A 14557-nucleotide genomic window follows, 5' to 3' on the forward strand; every position below is an offset into this window, starting at 1 on the left:
GGTTTCGGTGATGTGCCAAAACCGGACGTAGGTTAACCCTGTGCGTCCGCCCGGTTGGGAGCTGTGGGGTCAGCCTTCCCCCCCCCCCCTGCGGGAGCGAAGGCAGGGTTGGGGGTGCACTGTCGAAAGCCGAATTTTCGGCTCGAAAAACCGAATCGCTGCAAAGGCGCCGCCTGCCAAAGGCCAGGCCCGAACCGGATTCCATCGCGCCGTGACCGCGCGACAGTTGCCACCGGTTTGGGGCGAGGTCTCAATCTGCCATCCCGCGGGCAAAAACCTTCCGAAAAGGGGAAAAGACAGCAAGAAAATGAAACCTACCACCCAAATCCATGCATGCTCGAGATAAAAGAAAACTCAAAAACTGGCCCCGAAAAACGACACACGACGCCACACACGGGAAGTTACACGATCCGGTCGCGACATTGACTCCCAACCGAAAGGGTTTCGCATTGGGTCGCACCGAAAACCGTCCGTCAGGCGGCCTCAAAGGTGGTTCGTGGTGCTGCTTTTTTTATGGTTCTTCATCTTCTCCCTCTGCTCCCTCGATTGCCTTCGCAAGTGTTGTTGTTTTGTCCTCTGCCTCCTTTGACCTTTAAGGTCTTTCGTGGTTTTCGAATTTTCTCTTTCACCGGCGTGGCAGCGCGGGAAGATCGCGATCTTCCGCCAGCGTTCGGGGAGCGCAACATCATGCTCGGATTTGGGGGGTAGCGGGCGGAGTTGTTGCGGCATTTAAAATTCCCGCTGGACGGCTGGATGGAGTCGCAAAAAATCCGGCCAAAAGGGCTCCCTCGGGTCTCCGAAGGGAAACCCCTGGCTTCGGACGAGGGTGAAACGGTGAACCTGTCAATGCAAATCCAGTCCAATTTGCTTTCGTCTGGTGAATTTTAAATGGGAAGTTTCATTACGACGCCCTCGTGCGGTTGCGGAGGAAGGCTTGTATTGCACGATTTCGTGGACGATTTTCAACTTGGCGAGGATGATATAATAAACGAACGATTCGAAGAACGTTAGTGCGAAAACAATTGCTTAACAACATCATTTGAGATTTTGCATGAGCGTTTCAGTTTCTTCAACATTAAATCATAAAATGAATTTCGTATGCTTAATTGATGGTTGTCGAATAAGTTATTTTTGAATGAAAATCCATGTTAAAGAGAGATAGAAAAAGTTTCGAAAACAGTACAAAATGAACGAAACAACAAATCTTTAGTTTTGTTGAAACTTCAATTAGTCGCACTAAACAATTTAAAGAGAAAACTTCTAGCTAATGTGATTGAAATACACAGAGAAGTAAATCACACAAACATACCCACATAGCACTTATCCTGATGACATGAATGTTAATATTAATTCATGCACTGAACATTTGTTTGCGGACAAAACCGAATCAACGCGTTCTGTAATGCAAACAATATGTTAATTGTCTTTCGAATCAAAAAAGTATCTGGCAGTTCTGTACCAATTTAAAGATGTTGGTACTTGTCTTGTTGCTCTTCGCATTGGTCGTTTGGACCATTTTCTACGAATCTGTTTTTAACTCGTTGTCAAAGCAAACATGTTTGCCAAATCCATCGCCGCGTAATCATGCTTCGAGCCGTCCGTAGTTTGCCGACAAAAGGCGCCTCAGCAAGCCGCTGGCCATAAATCTTCTGCATTCGCATTTTTAACGTGATATGCCCATCGAAGCGGCCCCATAACGAGTTGACACTTTCGAATGTGCAAACAACGCCAGCAATCGTCATAACACACCGGGTCCGGGTGTTGCGGAAGCCAATAACGCCGGAGAATGTGGCCCACAGCGACGATCGATCGTCCAACATTCCGCCGTGATCGCGCCGATCGCTGGCCGGGGAGGCTGCGGAGGCTGCGGAGGCTGCGGAGCGTTCACTTCGTGACGTGACGACGCGGCGGAAAGTGAAGACTCGGAGCGATCAATGAACCCGGGGCGCGCGAGTCCGGAGTGTGGCTGGCTCATCGCGACGTGTGCGTCGGCATTGGCAGCGAAAATGGCGGCGGTAGCAGCAGCACACTGGTGAAGGTGAAATGTACCCGGACCGGGTCCATGGTGGCTTTCCTTGTTCCCGCCCGAAGCTGCATATGCGAATGTCGCAGCGCAGGAGGAGTGACGATAAGCATCGTTAGTCGCCGTCGTCGTCGTCGTCGTCGTGACCTACTGATGGTACGTACATACGTACTTGACGGTGTGGTTGTACACTTCACCTTCGCAAGCGTTGCGTTGCTGATTTGATCGCGCACGATCGCGCGACGCTTCGCCCGCCAAAGATGGCTTCGGCACGGAAGCGTCTGACGATAGTCTTCTGCCTCGCAAACGAGAAAGGTGCTTCGGAAGAAAGTGAAAAACATTCGACGGTATGTTACGCGGTGCAACCCTCCAGCTTCCCCCGGCTCCCTCCCCATTCCTTCCTCGGCGAGGATCATCTCGTCGTGAGTCTCATCTCGTCGCGATCCCGGTATACGGATGCGTCAATTCGTCGTTGTCGTCGCCATCGTCGTATTCAAAAACAAAAAAAACTCACACAGAAACAAACAACGGCCCGTTTATCATTTTCCATTCGCGACGACAAGTGTCACACACTCGTCTGTTTGCCGTTCCCATCTCACAGGCCACTTTCTTTTACTTTTTTATCGGCCAATGAATAATTTCGCAAGTGCCGAATCTTCCGCCGCAAACATCTTGGCGGCTTGAGGCTGGCTCGACTTCGTTCGGCCGATCGTTAAAGTACGGCCCTTCGTGCAAGATCCGCTTTTGCTTTCGCTTTCGGGCTGGTTTTCAGCTCGGTTTCGATGGACGACACTTATCGTGCGTTGGTAAGCACTATAAACAGGCAATCGGTGGAAGGATGTCTTACGTCAAATGAAGTAGTGTTGTGTGATTTAAGCTCTTTCCTTTGATAGTGCTTTTTTTGTTTTATTTATTGAATTTTTAATTAACAATACGATCGTGTCACAATCCTTTCAGACAAAGTGTGTGTAGCGCAATTGTCTGATTTAACGTGTTTCGGTAAAAAAATTAAACTGAACAATCTTCTAAAACAATCAAATTATCGATTTGTGTTCTAGTTGGGATGAAGAAGAAATGTGTGACTTTAAATATATCAGTAACGTTGTTTCTAAAGAGTGCAAAATTCTACGTTTTTGGGCATAGCATATATAGTTTAACATTAACATTGTCGTTTGCTTAAACACATCTCGGTACAAAATATAAAAAGCCACACAGGATAGCATTACTCTTCGACCACCTTTCGCCTTAGAAGTTAAAACAAACCTTTTGTATGAATTGTCCCTGACAAATCAATGTTTTGTGACATTCAAAGAAAACCTTTTATTTTAGAGAATGATTAGACATTTGGAAGAAAACAATTTACTTTATTTATAAGTACATGTATAAAAACATTTCCAAACTTGACGGGTTAAAAACTTAAGCTGCGGATAGACGGATGCAATATTTCACTGCAATGAAATAAAATTTGACATTCCTACCAAAAATGACAGTGAAAGCAATATTTCGATGCTTAACCTCCCCGTTTGGATCTTTGCAATGTTGCAATGAAATACGCATAGAAATATTGCAATGACTGTCATTTTGGGTAGAAATGTCACATTTTATTTCATTGCATTGAAATATTGCATCCGTCTATCCGCAGCTTTAGAAATTTTTTCCCGAAAGGAAGAAATAGCCTTCTGTATGAAGTTTTCAAATGTCTATCATAAATGACTTTGTATTGTAAATTCTATAATTTACAAGAAGTAGAATCTATGCTTTTTTCGATCTTAATATTCTGTCAAGGCAATAAACAAGATTCCTTTTGCAATGTTTGACTTTTAATTTAGAGTCTAAATTTTAGACCAACGAACTCATCGAAAGCTATGGGAATTATGCTGCAATCTGCCTCTGTCGACCCATTATGCTGCCCATCAAAAGTCTCTTCGTTCTCGTGCACCGCTCGTGACGTGTTATTTGCGCAATCATGTCGTAGTGGCACGAACCAAAACGTCACAGAATATTCACTGCTCACGTATTCTCAGAGAAGGCCCATTGAAGCTGATCGTCATGCGCTTGTGCAATGGCGTACCGCCTTCCGATCGAGACCGGGTCTTCACGACCAATTAAGATCGTTCAAGGGCTGCAATAAGAGTGGGTTTTGTGTTTGTATCCTTTACTTGCTCAGTTGAACTCAACCACATTTTCACTACTATCGTGAACCAGCATTCCACCAGCGAATGTTTTGTTCATCCTTTTTAATGGTAAACGATACCCAGTGATCCGCGTAAGTGATATCGGCGAAACTGGACCAACCTCGGTGCGGTTTGTAGCGATTGCGCTGGAGCAACAGATTTGTAATCTTCAATTAACACGCCACCGAACGGACGAGACGAGATGAGATGAGTGCAAAACGCGACGAACCGAGTCCACGCTGGCGCCGACGACGTAAACACACAGACACCGTACGGTAAGAGACGGTGTATCTCATTACCCGATACCACCGTGTGGTGTGGTCGACTTTTCGGTTTTTAATTTTTATTTCTTATTTCCGAACCCACAAATTGTTCCAATAACACACACACACATTTATTCATTATCACATCATATCGACAAATATAGAGCCCGGCACAAACGGTCGTTAACGGATGCGGCCCTCGCTTGGCGGCTGTTGTTGGTGGATTTTTATGGCACCGAATTGCGAAAAAACAATCGATTGAATAATGCACGATCGCGCACGGCAAAAATAAAAGATCGGTTACGAAAACGAAACGGCGATGAGATGTGACAAGATTTATTGCGCTCATAGCTTTTACGGGCAGCTATTCACATAAACAGCTGATTCGGAATTGATTTATGCCAGGCGCAAAGCAAACATACGCGAGCATTTAGAGAATAATCTCCACTCCAAGTTTGTTAAATTGAAACCTTACATCGACAGGAGGGATAACTTTTTCGTTTAATACATCTTTCACTCACTGTTCACTTCACCGTTTGGCATTACAGAGAGGCATTCAACTTTTCTTTAATTTAAGCACGTTCACCGTTTTTGGAGTGCCATGTGTAGATGCAAGCGTTGGAACGTCCACTGAATTTAATATGGAACATTAACGCACGTAACGTGTCGTCTTTACGGTTCGCAAAGGAAAAACCGCAAGGTGTATCATCTAATGACTCATATCAATCACAACACACGGTAGGCTCCGAGGTAGCCGGCTCCAGCTGGAGACTCTCCCACCCGAAGGGGTGTGTTGACTTTTCTCACCACTAATTGCGCGGCCCGGGCGAGCCCAGGCGCTCGGATGCCGAACGAACCGAGCCCATTAAACGATCGGGTGTAAAATTAAATTACGATTAAATCAATCATAAACCAAGCCCCGGCCCGGTTGATGGTACGCGTTGCGTCCAATGGACCGCCGCACGGAGAGATGCCGAGTTGCGAGATGCGTCACCGACTTCCGGTGCGGCGAGACGAGAGAGCGAGATTGTAATCCCAGCGGAAATCGGCCGAAAATGGCGATGCGACTCCGCGGAGGAAAGCAAGTGCGTGAAAATAATTGTCCGATGGCTTACGTAAGCCGAACGGTCGCATCCATCTCACGCTGATCAGCAGCTTTTACTTTTCAACCCCGAGCTTGGTTTTTCGGTGTGACTTTCTGGCGATCTTTTGTGGCCATCTTTACAATAGGAACGGGGTCTCGGAAGGACCGACCACGACGACGACGACGACGATGACGTTTGGGGGCAGCATAATCATCATAATCACGATCTCCGGGACGCGTAAGCACATTCGGAAGAGAACTGTTAGGTCGCGGCCGCTTCCTTCCCGCCCGGAACCCCGGTCACGACCTCATGCACAATCGATTCGGCCATTCGGGCGGCTTCATTAGACGTGGCGAAGATGGGCATCCCGTCGGTGGGCATTCGGTAACGTAGCTGTTTGCTGTGAATGTTTTGATGTTGATGAATCTTTTACTTAATATACATCACATCCGGCGCAGTTACATTCCGGGTGAAAACGAGCGAGGCATTCGGTTTCTTTGCGATAAGCGGCTCAATTCGAGCGTCAATTTTAAAGAGATTGTGTTGTGTGGAATGTGAAACACAAATGCTTACCAGACAATTTTAAAATGTTAAAAAAACAACAGCCATTGAACACGATCAGAAACACGATAACATGTATTCGGTTCAGATAATATTGTGAATCTATAGAAAGAAAACTAAACTTACATTGCAAGCAAATAGTGATACGACAATCGTCTGAATTTTGATTGAATCGTTGTTAACATAAACAGTCTCTATTTATTGTTTATAAAAGGCCAGATTCGTTGAAATTAAATCGTCCAGATTTTAACTTATACAAACAGACACATTTTCTATGTATAATTCCAATGTAATTTGCAACACCTATCAACAATTGAGGATGCAATATTTTGTGTATGGCTGATAATCTCATATAGAGTGGATTTATCTGTTAAATCCGTAAAAAATGCCTGAGTAGATTTAACAAGTTGCCAATTATGTGAAAATGGGTAAATTCAAAATTTTCCTACATCAAGTAATCAAACGAAAATTTACATAATAAAAGGATTTGGATTAACACCCTTTTTTTGTACAAGATGGACATCGAACAATTGACTACGCTAGGCATTACTTTTGATTGGAATCTTGTTACTTCTGGTAGTGACCAGTTTAAGAGAGACACAAAACCCATTTCTTGGTGCTTATCCTAGTTTGACCGTGAATATAATCCTCTGATGAATGAAATCATAAAATCAAACTCATGAAAGTTGGTGGCTCCAAAAAATCGGCATCAAACCGATGGGAAATCATTTCTCCTCCAATATCCAACATTGATTTAAAACGATGTTGTTCCGCGCATAAAACGCACGCCGAACACGGTTCGAGGGGTACCGAATGGGAGAATGTCAATTTATCCTCGCGGTTAATGTCACTTTCGCGACTGCAGGGCTGTCTAATTAATTTCCCTCGGCAGCCCAGCGGGTAGCACATCCATCACATTCTCAACCGGGCTGGCAAGTGATTTCCGCAAGTGATTTGCCGTGAAAATACAGGTTTCGAGCTGCGGCTCGTGGCCGTTTGGTGAAATTTTCGAAATAAACGAAGAAGCTAAACAACAGCGGCAAAAAAAAGCATAATGCTCCCACCATAAGATCGGTGTGGTGGTGTTGACCGAGGGGGGGTGGGGGGTCCTGCAGGGGATCACGCTTTCCGAATCGCATCGAGTCGTGGCTGCATCTGCAAACTCTCCTCCCTCCCCCCCTCCCCCGCCGGGTGCTGCATTGTTTCGGTGGCGGTTGTCAGTGGGTGCAGCATTATATTCACCATCGGTATCGATGTTCCGGCACGGCCAGCCGGATTTACTGCCGATCAAAACCGATGCTTACCCGTTCGTTGAGGCTGCCGTTGAATGAACACATTAAGCGAGTCAGCAAACGCAGCGCGAGCGAAGAGTGAAAGAATAAAAAATGTGATTCCTTGGCGAAAGCACCAGCCTTATAAAGTGAAACCCAAAACTCCGTGCCAAATCAACCATTCGTTCGTTCGTTCGTTTGCCATTTTGCAAATATGTGTAAGCCTTTTCTCTCTTCTGCCTTATCGCTGCTAAATTCCTCCCGCCATTGCCCATGGTCTGGTGGTTTAGCATTTCCAATAGGAAAAATTTCACTAAATCCTCCTCCCGCGGACGGCGGCCATATTCCGCCTCGCGACACGACGCAGCGATGCTCGGTGTGGCCGGGGCATGCTCGAGGCTTTCCAAGAGCCACCGTTCTACACTCCTTCGGCGAGGATGGCATCGATCGGTTTCAATGATGCGAAGGGACCGGACCGGGGGTGGAGGAGGCGATGGAATAAATTATTCGAGGATGGATGAAAATAACCGAACCTCCTGGCCCTGGCCTCCACAGAGGAAAAGGCCTAGCCCAGTGCTCTTCTCGGTGCACGCCAGCACGATGCGGCTCATTGCCGTCGACGAAGGCTTCTGCTTTTCTCCCCTGGGAGGCGGGTTTGAGGAGTGGGAGTTGAAAAGCGCACGCCACACACGAACGCGCACTCATCTTCGATAACGACACGTGAGAGATGCGCTTCAGAGGTGCCGTTGCCGGAGCCCGCCGGTGCATGCAGCATCGCCATCGGCCAGCCTTTCTTCTTCGCTGGCTTGAAGGATCCTTGGGAGTGGGGTGGGTAAGGGGGGTAGGTGGAAAGCGATGGTGGAAAACAGTACCTTGTGGCGCTGGCCACAGGGACATCGGTGATCGGTGGAAGCTTAGGCCGATCGAAGAAGTGGGTAGGATTAATTTGGGCGGCGAGGCCTTGCCTCCCATCCGTTGGCAGGAGGGTGGTCGAGAGATTCGCGTGTGTGTCTGTATGGTTCGATACTCGCACGGAGCGAATCGCTGGTAAATGAAGTCGTAATTGCCCGCCGCCCGCCGCAGATTGGATGAGAGATTCGCCCGCCGAAGGAGAATGCTGCAATTTCGCCAGCATCCTTTGGCATCTGCGGGGCTTGTGGAATTTGGTGGAAAACAAACACCACCGCAAGGAAGGACCAGTGCCAATTTTTCAATTATTATTGCAAGAAGAAGGCTTTGCTCGTGAAATCTCAACCCTCGATGGCCCCGATTGGCAGTATTTAGGCAACGATTTGATGTCATTATATTTTCTCGATTGTTTTTGTTTTGTCCAAAACCAATGGGCAACATAATTGTCCACCTATTACCGGGCAAGGTTGAAGGAAAAACAAAAACCATTCCGAAGCAAAACTCTGATAGCTACCGAAAAGAGAAACCGAGAAACCATGGCGCTGAACAGCGAGACCGCCAAGGTTGCGGATGCGCAACGACAACCCGCGCAATGCGAGTTAACACATTGCTTGTGTCTTTAACACATTTTAATCAACGCTTGGCCCATTGCCGTCCGTGGCGCTTACAATGTCTTCGAAACGGCCGAAGTAAACTGCTTTCCATAAATATTCATACACCCTTGATGGCGCGCAATCGTACTTACAAGCTGACCCCATTATCACCTACCCAGCAGCAGATGACAAAACTATTTCAGGCTCCACCCCGAGGGTGTAGCCCTTCTCAGGTGCCCGCTCTTTGTCGGGTAGGGTCGGGTAATTAAAACATTATCATCACCCTGCTGGCGTCCGCTTGCCGGCGATTTGTCTCTCCTCGCCTGCGATGGCAACATTTTGCTACATTGTAGCGTTCGATCGCTTCGCTTTCTTCCGGGCGCTTACGCAAGGCTCGATCGGGCGATCGATCAACGCGATCTGATAACGCGATCGAGCGATCAGAGGAGGCAGCAACCGATGGGCCGTCGGTGTTAGGGCGGAAACAAATTAATTTTCCATTTTTCACCAACCGCGAATCGAGATTTTACCTCCAAGTACCGGTCCGTTGGTCGGATGGCTTGTTGGTTGGCTCTTCTGATTGGATTCCTGTCGCGATTTGTCAAACGGATCTATGAACAGCATAGCGGATGTGGACTTAGACGTGGTTAACCTTTTCGTTTTATATTAACAAGATCATTACATTTAGTTGCACTATCAAATCGGTGGGTTTAATCAATTTTTTCATATGATAGTTAAAGCTGCTCAACCTCCATATAGAAAAAGTGAATCAAGGAGATAATGAACTAGACATCAATAAACGGACTTCGTCATAGTTAATGAGTAAGCTTCATGATAGGGTCTGGACTTAGATATTAATTTGATAAATTATGTTGGTACGCAAATCAAATTAACTCCAAGTTTACAAGAGAAGTTCCAAGCATGTTCAAAAGTTATTTTGAAAAACTATGACTTCAGGAATTATCACAGAATGTCAGGAATAATTTGAATGCACAGATTCTGTCATGCATGACAGCTAACCCACTAGGCGATTTCTAGCAAATCGTCCTAAAAACGTCCCAGCGAACGGCGGTACACTGAATATCGAGCAGTTTTTTGCCTTTTTCTTTCGGACCCCCCGATATCCGCTTAACGGGGGGTCGGATTACACGCACACAACGTTGAGTCAGAGGTGACACGCACACCAAGCGCGCCAGGCAAAAAAAGGGCAAAAACATAGTTGCTCTCTTATTCCGCTCGCTACTATGCTCAGCCCCCAAGCTTTCTCCCAGCTCGTCTTCAATTCTCACCAATGCGTCTTTTTCTACTATTTAGTCGTCATGTTGTCTCGATAGGATAAGTCAGTGCAATAATCACTCTGGGCTATTTGTCAGTTGGCGATGCCCGAGGTTTAACATCCAATATTAACCTAGGAGGAATGGACATCGTTTTCCATGACGTTCCATTCTCTCTCCCATCATGGCGCACTACTTTGCTCCGCTCAGGTGTAAGCACGGATGGTTTCGCAAACAGCTGTTCGTAGTCAATGATATGAATGGTGTATGTGTTCGATGCATGCATGGGGATTGTTTTGATTGCGGAATGAAATTGCGTCAAGCTAATGTAATGAAATTGCATGCATGAAACTAAGTAATTTCTTTATTTGTCGTTTTGCTTCTTCATTTTCTTTGTTCTTCGTACGTTTTACTATAGAATTGAATGAATGAAAGAACTACAATAAAATAACGATTAAAAATTTATGAATTGCAATGGGTTGAAATATGGTAGTACTGCGTTATCACATTAGCACAACAACCGCAATAATGCCGTTAATCGCTGTATGCATGTTGTACGGGTTGATTAAGGTAAATTCAATTTACGTGTGCTCGTGTCAGCTTGAGTAAAGGTTCATCGGATTTCGGTTCAAAGAAGTGAGCCAAAGCCTTTGGTTAATAATGGCCATTCACATTATTGAAACAAACTGAACCGTGCAGCGATTGCTACCAATTTCGAACGCTTGTAATTCTGGAGACCGCTACATTGCTCAGCAATCAGCTGTGCCAATAACATAGAATAAAAATCATAACACATACAAACAAACACAGGTCCAATACGAGTGAAAGAGATAGCACATTTGAGGCATGCTCTTTTTGCACACAGCAGAAAGCATTGAAAGAGAATCCTTAACACGCATACAATGCATATGCCTTCCGCTTCACGCACACCATCAACCGGTTTTTATTCCGCATTAACAGCAAATGCATGACCCAATGAGGAAGAAAGAGTCAGGGCATAGCATCAATAGCAGCTATCTCGATCTTGTCCACAGTAGAGGGTCGTGGAGATGGGATTCTCCCTACCCCTCGCCTGTAAAATGAACTGATTCGAGCAAAACCGTTCGCTGGGGTCCTACGTGACACAAACATCGAGCAGTTTTGTATGATGAGTAGGACGAAGTACTCGAAAAACGTCGTACATTTGTTTCATCCCCATACAAAAAAGTAGGACGTTTTTAGGACGTTATTTCACGCTGCCTACCGGGAAAGAACTCAATAGTGAGTCGTATTTAACATATGGAGGCCCTGGTCGATCCCTGGTCTAGCAGGCTGTATGATCCTTCAGTACAGGATATTATTGTTGATATCTGGTTTAGATCAATTTCTCATTTTGAAACAAGCTGCACAAAACAAGCATCTTTTAGTACGTCTTTTAGCACTACTATCATTTATCCAGGATTTTCCATACCCTCGTATATAACGGCTCTCTTCGTGCCCTTTTTTATCTGACTGTGTACTTGCGTTTTGATTTGATTCATCCCATCGTGCGCATTGTTGATTCTCGTCTCGTGCGCTTCTCATGCCAAAGGCCCCTCAAAGAAAATGCTGCTGGGTGGGATGGGCGCACTAAATGAGCCACCCCACGAGATGGCGTACGAAAGGGGAGGGCAAGAGGGGCTTGGTAACGGGAAGGCGAAAGTGAAAGAGTGGAAGAGAGCTGGGGGGCGTTAGCTCGAATGCTTTTCAGACCGTTGCAGTCGGCGTGAGGGCTAAAGTGTTGCAGGAGGGAGTTTTTCCAACTGCTCATTTCTTTCGCTCCCCCGGCAATCCATGATCGATTGCTCTCGATGGGGTGGAGAAGGGGGGGGGGGGGTTGTGTATGTTGAAGAGAAGATAATTATGACGATGTTGCAGTTTCACTACGTACATGTGTGCAGTTTTACAAGCGTTTCGCATAGCGCTATTTGTCGGCACGAACGGTTTACTATTCAAACACGACCAAGAAGCAGCATGTTTATGAGATTGCATTCTTAATTGATCAAATCGTCGGACTTTTTCCTCCCGTTTGATGTGGCATGAAGTTATTCAAAGTGAAGAGTACAACATTAAAATATTATTGCTGTTCCAAACACACATGTCATGGCTTCACTCTCAAAGTCAAATGGGAGTGAAATGTCTTATCTAATACTTCTAAATACAATCGTGCAAGAAACAAACGTTTGGCGCCTTGGCCCCCGGTGGCCTTCTAATTAAAATAAAATGGACAACAGCGACGTCCAGGTCCGGACAGGCCTGACTTCCATTAAACATTTTATGCACGTTGCTTCCGGTTTTGAAATTAATTATAAAAACCTCCATTGCAGTGCTCAATTAGTAGGAAGAAAATGATCAACATCTCATCTTTCGGTAGCCGAAAAACCTTTTCGCTTGTTAGTCTCCTCCGCCCTCCCCTAAGCCCTTATATGCGGAGTCCCTATCTGACCGGCCTAATCTACGTTGGTATCATAAAACGCCCATCGGCTTCGTTCGTCTTCGTTTTTTTATGGCATCGTTGAGGGTGGTTGAAGATCTACCGCAGTCCGATCAAAAGACGCCGAACCTAGCACCGATGAGTAGATCGTGGTTAGAGAGAAGAAAGAGTGTTTCGTCCTGTGTTTTTGTGTGCGTTGAAGAACGATTCAAAAAATTTGGCGAAAGTGTTATGCATTAGGAAAACGAGGGAACAGGACGGACGCCGACTGGTTACGATGAGATGGAAAGTGATGGACGAGCGTACCCGCCACGGAACATCTGGTTCTTTTTTCTTGTTTTGAGCGCGTTGCGATGATGACTCCAATATGGCGGCCGGTTGTAAAGATCGAGATCGCACGCGCTGCAGGTAGGACTGAAAAACAATCCACAGAAGGTCATGTCCAACGAATTGCTCGAGTGTTTTGGTAGCCCGCTGCTAATGGGTTTAATTATGATGATGAGTTGTTTTTGTACCGGCGATCATCGTTTGTCGATCACATCTTGTGTGGGTTTCACTTTCATCTCGCGTAAGACTTCCGCCGGGTACTCCAGCTCCAACTCGCTGTACGTTGGAGCTGTTCGAGCGCCCCACGGGTGCAATGTTGAAGATTAATTAATTTTAATTTGGCCTCACTTGAGCGTACGCACTCGCGACGAAGGATCGCGCTCGGATCAATTGCTTTACATAATTCCTCGCCGTTCCGATCCGATCCGAATTGAGCTCCACAGAACCGCCATCGTCGGCGCAAGGTGAGGAATAGTAAATTGGAAGCTATTTTTCATGGCATTTCTCCCCGCGCCGGCGTGCCGTGCCGGGGAAAAACGGGCAGCTGGCCGCGTTTCGCTACGCTACGTTGGCGAGCCGGCCCGACATCCGGTCCTCGTGGGCATAATTGACATTGGCCGCGTGGATCGGCCCGCTGGCTGGTCGCAAGGTTGACGCTAATTTTGTCATTACTCTCGGCCGAACCAACCTCGAAGGTGTGAAGGCGTCCACCGGTCGCGCGTGGAAAGTCATTTCCATTTGTCCCGGAGGTGTTCATTTGTCGTTTGTGTGTGGGTATGTGTATGCTTGTGTGACGCTTTTCGTGAGCTATTTGTAATGAGAAGCTTCACGCCAGCGGTCGATGATACCGGCTTCCGGTTCCCGTTGGTAGCGCGATTGCCATTAATCTCGTTAGAGGGCCTAATCCGGTGACGGGGATGAATTGTGATACGTTCTGTGAACTCTCCCTCTCTCTCGCTCTCTCCATTGGGCCATGGGAAATTGCAAACTTAGAAAGGTGGTTGATTGCTGCAATACATCACCGAGGACGAGATTGGTTTACATTTCATTTCATTTCGCTTGAAGAAAAAAGGGAAATGTTTCATAAATTAACTTTTAATTCGAATGTTACGCACATTGGAGAGTTTTCTTATGTTTGGAGTTCCCAAATAATTATATATTTAGCATTACCGTAATGCGTTTTTTCCCCTACCACAACCCCTTCTTTTTATTTTGTTTTATTTTTCTCTCATATAAGTCCAAGCTTCGAATCGCATCCAAATTCACACACGCCGCCAAACAACTCATTATCACTTTCGACTTCCGTCCGGTCCCGTACGTTCCCAACGTGCTATCTCCTGCGATCGGTATTTGGGTTAGTCGCACCCTCCCCTCGGGCTCGGCCCCCCGTCCAACCCCCTGACGCCTTCCGCTACGAGGCTACAAACGTGTGACTTTCGCCTTCGGGAGGAAAAAGTTTCCAAAACTCAAATCCTGCTTTGCATCCCCTTTGGGCCGGGGGGTTTGGGCAACCCGGGACGGAGTGGAGCTAAAGTGGGTGAGATAAAACAAAGCTGCCCCACGGAAAGAAGGTCACCAGGGATGCTCCCGTGGAGCCTCCGTAGCAAGGCCGGCAAGCAGCGTCG

At 46.5% G+C, this 14557-nt stretch overlaps 1 protein-coding gene across 1 annotated transcript in view; it reads left to right on the forward strand.

Moving 5' to 3' along the window:
* Positions 1-14557, forward strand: part of LOC131262300 (uncharacterized) — a 35973-nt gene that overhangs the window by 434 nt on the left and 20982 nt on the right. The gene's annotated exons all lie outside the window — the stretch shown is intronic.

The sequence above is a fragment of the Anopheles coustani genome, chromosome 2 (assembly GCF_943734705.1).
Source record: "Anopheles coustani chromosome 2, idAnoCousDA_361_x.2, whole genome shotgun sequence".
In the NCBI taxonomy this organism is placed as follows: domain Eukaryota; kingdom Metazoa; phylum Arthropoda; class Insecta; order Diptera; family Culicidae; genus Anopheles; species Anopheles coustani.